This window comes from Cebus imitator, unplaced genomic scaffold (assembly GCF_001604975.1).
Source record: "Cebus imitator isolate Cc_AM_T3 unplaced genomic scaffold, Cebus_imitator-1.0 Scaffold253, whole genome shotgun sequence".
Classification (NCBI taxonomy): domain Eukaryota; kingdom Metazoa; phylum Chordata; class Mammalia; order Primates; family Cebidae; genus Cebus; species Cebus imitator.
Window position 1 is genome coordinate 1,068,929 of NW_016107568.1, and position 8,870 is coordinate 1,077,798.

At 45.2% G+C, this 8,870-nt stretch overlaps 5 non-coding genes across 5 annotated transcripts; 3 read left to right on the plus strand and 2 right to left on the minus strand.

Annotated features, from left to right (window-relative positions):
• Nucleotides 1-1,257: 1,257 nt before the first annotated feature.
• TRNAF-GAA lies at nucleotides 1,258-1,330 on the plus strand. The gene has a single exon. It is a non-coding gene; the product is annotated as a tRNA-Phe (tRNA).
• A 977-nt stretch (nucleotides 1,331-2,307) lies between these two features.
• Nucleotides 2,308-2,380, minus strand: TRNAK-UUU. Its single transcript has one exon. It is a non-coding gene; the product is annotated as a tRNA-Lys (tRNA).
• A 5,180-nt stretch (nucleotides 2,381-7,560) lies between these two features.
• Nucleotides 7,561-7,646, minus strand: TRNAR-UCU. Its single transcript is given in 2 exon segments — nucleotides 7,561-7,596; nucleotides 7,610-7,646. It is a non-coding gene; the product is annotated as a tRNA-Arg (tRNA).
• Nucleotides 7,647-7,879: 233 nt separating this feature from the next.
• TRNAV-UAC lies at nucleotides 7,880-7,952 on the plus strand. The gene has a single exon. It is a non-coding gene; the product is annotated as a tRNA-Val (tRNA).
• A 279-nt stretch (nucleotides 7,953-8,231) lies between these two features.
• Nucleotides 8,232-8,304, plus strand: TRNAV-UAC. The gene has a single exon. It is a non-coding gene; the product is annotated as a tRNA-Val (tRNA).
• Nucleotides 8,305-8,870: the final 566 nt, after the last annotated feature.

Genomic DNA, 8,870 nt, shown 5'->3' on the forward strand with positions numbered 1-8,870 from the left:
AAAGTACTGGGATTACAGGCGTGAGCCACCGCGCTGGGGATGAAACACCAGATACATATTGTAATAGGAGAGGAACCATAACAAAGAAATATATGCCCAGTATGCCCATATTCAGGTGACTTGAGTTTATTGGTATGTGCTGGAGGGGCAGCGATCCTTGCTGCTCCTAGGAAGAATGGGCTGGGTGGGCCAGGTGAGCTTCTTTCTTGAAAAAAGTAAATCACGAAGCTCAGAAGGCATTCCAGGGAGAGAAATCGGTAAGGACTTGTGTGGCGAACATTGAAATTTTTCTCCTTCTTCCTGAGGGAGTCCCTTCGAAAGTGATCAGTTCCACTTTCGAAGATCTTGAAAAGGGGAACCTGTTTACTCCAAACATTTTCTGACTGAGGAAGAACAGGCCAGGCTGGGGCGAGAGGACAAGGGTGGAGAGCGCTGGGTTCCCGCAGTCTTTCCTCCTTTCCCTCCTCAGGTTCTTACCCTCTCCAGCCATGGTGTTCAGCCTTTGGTGCTTTGGAGCCTTCTGAATAGTTCTGGGTGATTGGCGGCACGTTAGTTACTCATTTAAAAATGTGTATATTATCATACCAATTCAAGGCAGTCGTGGAGGAGGGCGGGGATTGAATGCCACGCTGTAGATCCCTGCTGGACACACAGCAGGTTGTTAGAAAGCGGTGGTTCTTACTTTTATTAGGGCCCTGGGAAGAGAGAAAGCATGAGGAAGACAATACACTGTGGTCTGGGACAAGGCAGAACGCGAAACTTTCCGTGCATGAAAAAAATTAATTTTCTCACTTGTTGCTCTCAAAACCTCAGGGCTAAAAATAATACAGTTTGAAATGTGAAATGAAGAACTAAAAGGCTGGAAGTGGGAGGGGAGGAAAAAGGATTTTTTTTTTTTTTTTAGACGGAGTTTTGATCTTTTCGCCCAAGCTGGAGTGCAATGGCACGATCTCGGCTCACTGCAATCCCCGCCTCCCAGGTTCAGGTGATTCTCCTGCCTCAGCCTCCTGAGTGGCTGGAATTACAGGCGCGCGCCACCACGACCGGCTAATTTTTTTGTAGTTTTAATAGAGACTGGGTTTCCCCATGTTGGCCAGGCTGGTCTCGAACTCCCTAGCTCAGGTGATCCACCTGCCTCAGCCTTCCAAAGTACTGGCATTTACAGACGTGAGCCACCGCGCCCAGCCTCTTATTTTTTTTCTTTTCTTTTCTTTTCTTTTAAATTTCCTTGACAGGGCGGAGCGTTCTCATGTCTTTGCCGAAATAGCTCAGTTGGGAGAGCGTTAGACTGAAGATCTAAAGGTCCCTGGTTCGATCCCGGGTTTCGGCAGAAGGATTTTTGTTGTCACAATCCCTTGGAATAGACAGAACAGTAGCCCACTTCTTACAAGCCTCTCTGGAGGCTTATCTCCTCCCCAATCCACTTGCACGTTCTCCTTGTCTCTTAAACGGGCACAATCTGATGAAATGATAATATTTACTAAGGTATTAAAAGGAGGCAAAGAACAAGCTTCTCAAGAAATCAGAAGTCAGAGTCATTATGAGGGTGCAAAAAGCTTAAGCCTCTCAGAGGAATCAGAAGTCATTAAATGATTTTTTTCCCAGTTCTGTAATCACGCTATTTATACTATTGGATGTTAAATGGCAATACTGGGCATTTTTTTATTGAGATGGCCAGCACATCTGTTCTACAGGCTAAACGTCTTGGGCTTGATACCCAGTGTAGTCAGTTCTCTGGGGTTGCACGTTTTTTCATCGGTGACAGACGCGAGGGCAGTGTTCAAAAGCATTAGTCTTTACTGCGAGAGACGCAAGTCGGGGGCCCACCAGAGCGTTAATAATCTGGTGAAGGACTGTGTCTCGTTGGAGATGTAGAAATCTTGTGTCTTCACGTGTCTTCACTTGAAATATCTCTTGAATCTCAGTTTCCTCACTGTGCTTTTTATAAAAAGTGCCTGAAAACATTCCTCCGTGCCAAAAACTGCACAATTCTTGCCAAGAATATTACTATTGTGACACTGACAACAGGTGTGTAATGTGTTTATTGATCTGTTTTGAATATAAAATAAATACAATTTAAAAGAAAAAATATCCTAAGACAAAGCAACGTACAAACGTTGGAAAAGGAAAGCCTGAGATTGGAAGAGAGAGTTTTTTGGCACCTTCCTCACCTTGCACTTTTCCAGCGAAAACCCACTAACAAGTTTTGGCTATCCTCAAGGAGGGGGCAACCCAAGCGGGTTTTGCACAACTTTCCTTTGCTCAGCCTTGTCCAAACCCATTTATATTAGAAACTAAAACACTATGCACCCGAACAGGGACTTGAACCCTGGACCCTCAGATTAAAAGTCTGATGCTCTGCCGACTGAGCTACCCGGGCTCCTAAAGGAATGCATTCATCTGGTCTACCCACAGTAAAATAGGCCACGTGGTCGCATTCTTTCCCTCAGCGATTACAATTCTGAATCTTTTTGCTGATTTCTTGAGAGGCGAACCTGTAAAATAGAGATTGAGCGGGCATTCAGCAAAATCGAGTCTTCATTTCTCCTTTTCTCCCATCACAGACGATAAAGACCCAAAAAAGTAATGCCTGCCTGACCTGCCCCGCGCTCTAAAGGGAATTTCCCACGAGGAATCCCCCCAGATTTAAGACTTATGAGCGGGTCTCCGGGTAAACAGCAAGATTTCGAATTCCAATTTTGGTTTTTGAGGAGTCCTAGAGCTTCTTGTGGGAGAAGCAGAGATGAAAAATTAAGTTTCCAATAATCGTTTAGTCATTTATTGACTGCATACTGCGCTCTCGGGACTAAGCAAGCACTGGGGCCGCAAAGACAAAGTCTCGGCCCTCAGTGGGACTGGAAGACGCGCAAAGCAGAAGCCCCCAGTCACGCGCGTTGCTGGTGAGAGGCCAGCCTTTGCGGACCCGGGAAAACTTGGTGGGCACCTGAAGTAAGAACCAAGGTTTCTAGGGGGTTATGATGCCTGAACCGAGCTGCGGATAGCGACTGGCCCCTGAAGACTTGGAAAGTGAATTTCTAGCCGAGGGGACAGCAAATGGAAAATAACGATGTTTACTAACATTGGGCATCTGACCATTTAGCTGAAGCTTCCACTGAAAGATTTTGATCAGGCAGCTACAGGCTGGATTTTATCTTTTTAGGGAATCTGTTACCTTGGTAGCTGTGTCCCGGACTTATCTAATTAGTCAGTTCTATAATTGGCCCTGCTTCTTCATGACTTCTTTGCCATGCCTATTGAATCCCTTGAAAGAGAAAATTCAGCCCTTGAAAGAGAGAATTCAGCCGAGCGCGGTGCCTCACGCCTGTAATCCCAGCACTTTGGGAGGCTGAGGCGGGCGGATCAACTGAGGTAGGGAGTTCCAGACCAGCCTGGCCAACATGGTGAAACCCCGTCTCCACAAAAAATACAAAAAATTAGCCGGGTGTGGTGGCACACACCTGTAGTCGCAGCTACTCCGGAGGCTGAGGCAGGAGAATAGCCTGTATCCGGGAGGCGGAGGTTGCAGTGAGCCAAGATCCTGCCACTGCACTCCAGCCTCGGCAACAGAGCTAGAGTCCGTCTCAAAAAAAAAAAAACAAAACAAACAAACCAAAAAAAACATAAATAAATAAAAAGAGAGAGAGAGAGAATCCTGTGAGGTGGAGCCTCACGCCCATTTTCGTTCTCCTTGGGGTTCAGATACAGTATACTAAGTGGGGGGAACGATAAGGTTCTGACTTTTAAATAAGGAAATATATCAGGAGGAGAACACTGGACAGATTTAAAAAGAACCATATGGAAATATGTTAAGAAAAAAAAAAAACGCAATGTGCCGAACAAAGTGTATGGCATAACACTTACTTGTGAAGAAATTAAAGGAGTTATGTATGTGAGGGTATATATACATATATCCTTTAATAATGCATATATATACACATATATAAAATTTTGATCAGGCAGCTACAGGCTGGATTTTTTTCTTTTTAGGCAATATATATATATATATATATATATATATATATAGTCACCTTGATTGGAGTGCAATGTGCGATCTCAGCTCTCTGCAACCTCCACCTCCCCCGTTCAAGCGATTCTCCTGCTTCAGCCTCCTGAGTAGCTGGGATTACAGGCACAAGCCACCACGCCCAGCTTTTATTTATTTATTTATTTATTTATTTAGTAGAGATGGCGTTTAGCCATATTGGCCAGGCTGGTCTCAAACTCCTGACCTCATGTGATCTGCCTGCGTCGGCCTCCCAAAGTGCTGGGATTACAGGTGTGAGCCACTGTCCCCAGCCTCATTATTTTCTTTATGTACATCTGTATCCTTGGGTTTATTTATTTACTTATTTGTTTTTGCGTGTATGTATTTTTTTTTAACTTTCATTTTAAGCCCAGGGGTACAAGCGCAGGTTTGTTACATAGGTAAACATGTTTCATGGGGGTTTGTTGGTTGTACAGATTATTTCATCACCCAGGTATTAAGCTTAGTACCCATTAGCTATTTTTCCTGGCTGTCTCCCTCCTCCCATTCTCCACCCTTCCATGGCCCCATATCACTGGATTTAAAAAGCAAGTACTTAATGCTTTTCCTCTCCTGTGGAAACTAGTAAATAAATAAATAATAATAAAAAAAACCAGCATGTATTACTTTTGTAACAAAACAAATGAAAAAATATGATTCGTTATTGATAAAATATTCCATGCTTCTGGGATGGCATAGGTAGCCCTTCAGATCAAAGCTTTCTTTGAAGCTTTTCTACAAAGAGCCAGTAGAGAAGGGTTAAATCACACACTTCCTCCTCTGGGGGACTCCCTCCATGTCTCATTATGTTGGAGGGGAGTTGTTGGTATCGAAAAAAATCACAAATGTGGTAGGTATGGTTTTCACAAATGGAGATGTGGATCCCTAGGCATCAGATGGCAAGTCTTGGCTCAAGGAAGAAAACTAAAACCAGGCCCCTGCCTGTGCTTTGTGAGGTCTGTGCCTCCTGCGGTCAATCCCAGGGGGTTGTGATCCTTTGACCTGTTTCTCTTTTTCTTCTTTTCTTCTTCTTCTTCTTTTTTTTTTTTTTTTCGACGAGTCTCACTGCGACCCAGTGTCTCCCAGGCTGGAGTGCAGTGGCATGATCTCAGCTCACTGCAACCTCCACCTCCTGCCTCCGCCTCAAGCGATTCTCCTACCTCAGCCTCCCAAGTAGCTGGGATTATAGGTGCACGCCATGCCCGGCTACTTTTTGTATTTTAAGTAGAGATGGGGTTTCACCATGCTGGCCAGGCTGGTCTCAAACTCCTGACCTCGTGATCTGCCCCCCTCAGACTCCCAAAGTGCTGGGATTACAGGCATGAGCCAGAGCAAGACTCTGTCTCAAAACAAACAAACAACAACATAGGGAGCTGTTTGTATTTCATTTATGACTCCCTAGTGTTTTTTGTCTGTTTGTTATTTTTGTGTTTTGAAGGTTCTGGCTGATCTTTACAGACAGGTTTCAGGAGTTGCCCCAGAGATCCCTGCTTGATCCTTTCCACACAGGGTTAGGAACTGGGCTCTGAGCCTGTTCTTGTTGCTGCTGTGATTACAGGCGTGAGCCACTGCGCCTGGCGAACCTCCACTGCTTAAACAACAGTACCAGGTACACAGTGGTTACTGAGTACAGCTTTGAATGAATAAGAGCATGAAGTTGCGTTTCCTGTTCTAGGACAGACCAGCTTGATAGGCACCAAACACAGACCAAGTCTCAAACTCTGAGCTGTATCAAGTGTTAATAGGGTGGCAATGGACTGCTTAACACAGGGAAGTAGGCCGGGCGCGGTGGCAAGTCGCCTTAAGGACCTGTTTAATGAATCTGTTTTGCCTCCTAGAATGTTTCTGCTGTGAGGACACGAACTCTCTGTATATCTGCAATCCCTGGTCAGTGCCTCACTGAAAGCTCTCATAAATTGTCCTTGAATGAAAGAATGGAGAGTTGAATAAGGGTGATTGGTCAGGAAAGGCTTTTAGTGAAGGGGGGGGGTCAGAATTAATCCTTGGAAGTTTTAGTTTGGTAGGGAGAGAGGAAGAACATTCCTGTCAAGAAGAATGGTTTTCATAATCAAATGGAATACATTTGTCCTGAAAAAGTTCTATGCTATTCTGTTGGGCTGTCTTATTTTCTCTATAGCGCATACCGCTATCTCGAATTCTCCAATTTGTCCACTTGTTTTATTTACGAATTATTATTATTTATAGAGACAGGGTCTCTCTTGCCCAAGCTGGTTTCAAACCCCTGGCCTCAAGTTGTAAATCCTCCTGCCTTGGCCTCCCAAAGCGCTGGGATCCCAGGCGTGAGCCACGGCACCTAGCCTGTGTGCTTGTTTTTAAACCATCTCTTTCTTCTGCCTCTTTGTCATGTAATTGCCACTGGGCAGTGATCCTGAAGGTAAGGATCTTGTATTTTTTGTTGTTTTGCTTAAAAAAAAAAAAAATCTGCATGGCCACAACCCGTGTTTAGAACAGTAACTTGGCACATAATAGGATCTCAAGAAATAATTGTCGACTCAGAGTGAACTTTTTGCAGCACAAGATGCCTCTCGCTCTGTGCTCCCTCACTCCCACATAACTGAACTCAGACGTTTTCTTTCTACTTTTCAAACCATAAACTCTGAAGCTGTCGCTGTATTTAAGGTGTCTGGCAAAATAATATTAACTATAATTATTGTTATCTGGACGCCTAAGATTACAAAATGGATTGTCAAGAATTAGGAAAAAAGGTTTTTGCACGGGGCGCGGTGGCGCGTGCCTGTAGTCCCAGCTACTCGGGAGGCTGAGGTGGGAGGATCGCCTGAGCCCAGGAGTTCTGGTCTGCAGTGCACTATGCCGATCGGGTGTCCGCACTAAGTTCGGCATCAATATGGTGACTTCCCGGGAGCGGGCTACAACCAGGGTGCCTAAGGAGGGGTGAACCGGCCCACGTCGGAAACATGCTGATCAGTAGTGGGATCGCGCCTGTGAATAGCCACTGCACTCCAGCCTGGGCAATATGGTGAGACCCCGTCTGTTAAAAAAAAAAAAAAAAAAAAAAAAAAAAGGAAAAAACGGTTTTTGCTTGGAAAGGTAATCACTCTTTACTAGAAGTGGGGTTCAAACCCACGCAGATATTAATTCATTGGATCTTAAGCCCAACACCTAAACCAATCGGCCATTCCGGTAACTAAGAGAGCAGTGGCTCATTTTAAGGCAACTCGGGTAACACGGCGACTAAATTTTCAGAACAATTAAAAATTACTTTTATTCCTGATATAAAAGTATAATATGAGGGAAAATCTTGGTAACTTTGATCATATTTCGCTAATTTCTTTATTTTGTCATCAGAAACTGGGGCCACATAAAAGTGAAGGAGAAAAGACTCGATCGAGGAGCGGGATTCCTAGCACCTTCAAGTGAAGGGACATAACCAGGAACTGCAATTAGCTGCAATTCACATCAGGCTGGGAATTTTAAATGGTAGATATACTTCTTTTCATCTATTTTATCCATTCTCTCCGCCTAACTTTCCGTTTGCCTGTCTTCAAACAAAAAGGCGACTCTGGTGGGACTCGAACCCACAACCTTTGAATTCCTCCAACTATCTAGAAGTCCAATGCGCTATCCATTGCGCCACAGAGCCAGACATACGCAACCTCTCTGCGCTGAACACATCAGGGCAGACACTTTCTTTCCACGAGTGTGGAATCTTATTCGCTAAGGGTGAGCGCGGTTGAGAATTGCGCTGGAAAGTCTGTATTCCTTGTGAAAGTTACTCTCTGCGTGCACGATCGCTGAGCAGCAAATGTTTCGGTTCACGTTGTTAACATGTCTTTATGCAGAATTACTAAAGCCAGGCACACCATCTTTACACGCGGTTCCATAGTGTAGCGGTTATCACGTCTGCTTTACACGCAGAAGGTCCTGGGTTCGAGCCCCAGTGGAACCACGGCGTGATCTACCGTTTTTCTTTCCCTGCTTTGAAAGGTTTAGTGTTAGCATTTTGCCAACCCGATCTTGGGTTTTGCTTCAGGAAGCTGGAGACGCCGACGTTTCGACAATGTGTCTGCGCGGTCGTGCTCCTCTGAACACTTGAAAATGAGGAATCCTTTTGAAAATGTTTATTTGTGCATAGTTGCCGAATGTCAAATCTATATAACCATTCCAGGGCGCCAAAACGTCTTTTGGAACAATTATAGAAATCTGGAGGAGGCCCTTTGTCAAGCAAGGTTCCATAGTGTAGTGGTTATCACGTCTGCTTTACACGCAGAAGGTCCTGGGTTCGAGCCCCAGTGGAACCACGGAGAATCACTTTGTGTTTTGTGAGCCAAGTATTGGGTTTTACAGCAGAAAGGTGGAGACGCACCCGTCTCACGGTTTTCTCCGGCTTGCTCCCTTCCTGCTACGCTAGCCCCGTTCCTCCTGGCGCCCGCTGCAGAATCGGCCTCTGAGGCTGCCGCGGTGTGGCACCTCCCCGGAGGTGCAGACGGCTCCGCCTCTTGGGGGCATCTCACGCCCCTGCGCCTGCGCCTTTCCACTGCCTGGCCAGCCGGCTTCTGGGTACCTGGGTGTTGGTACTTGGCTCAACTACCTTCTCCTAAGCTTTGCTTGGACCACTCTTAAAAGTTGCTACCATCTCTTAAATTTGCTTGGACCATCTCTTAAAAGTTCTACCACCGGAAGGGTGCCCCCTCTTTGCTGATTAGCTTCAAGTCCACTGCCTTCATACTTCATTAAAAAAAAAAAAAAAAAAAGAAAAATGAATTTCATCACAGAATTCAGAATCCCCCAAGTACTTCACAGTGACGTTTTTTTGTCCCATCTTTCAGTTGTTAGCGGTTTCTTTTGTGACCCTTCAGAAATAGTT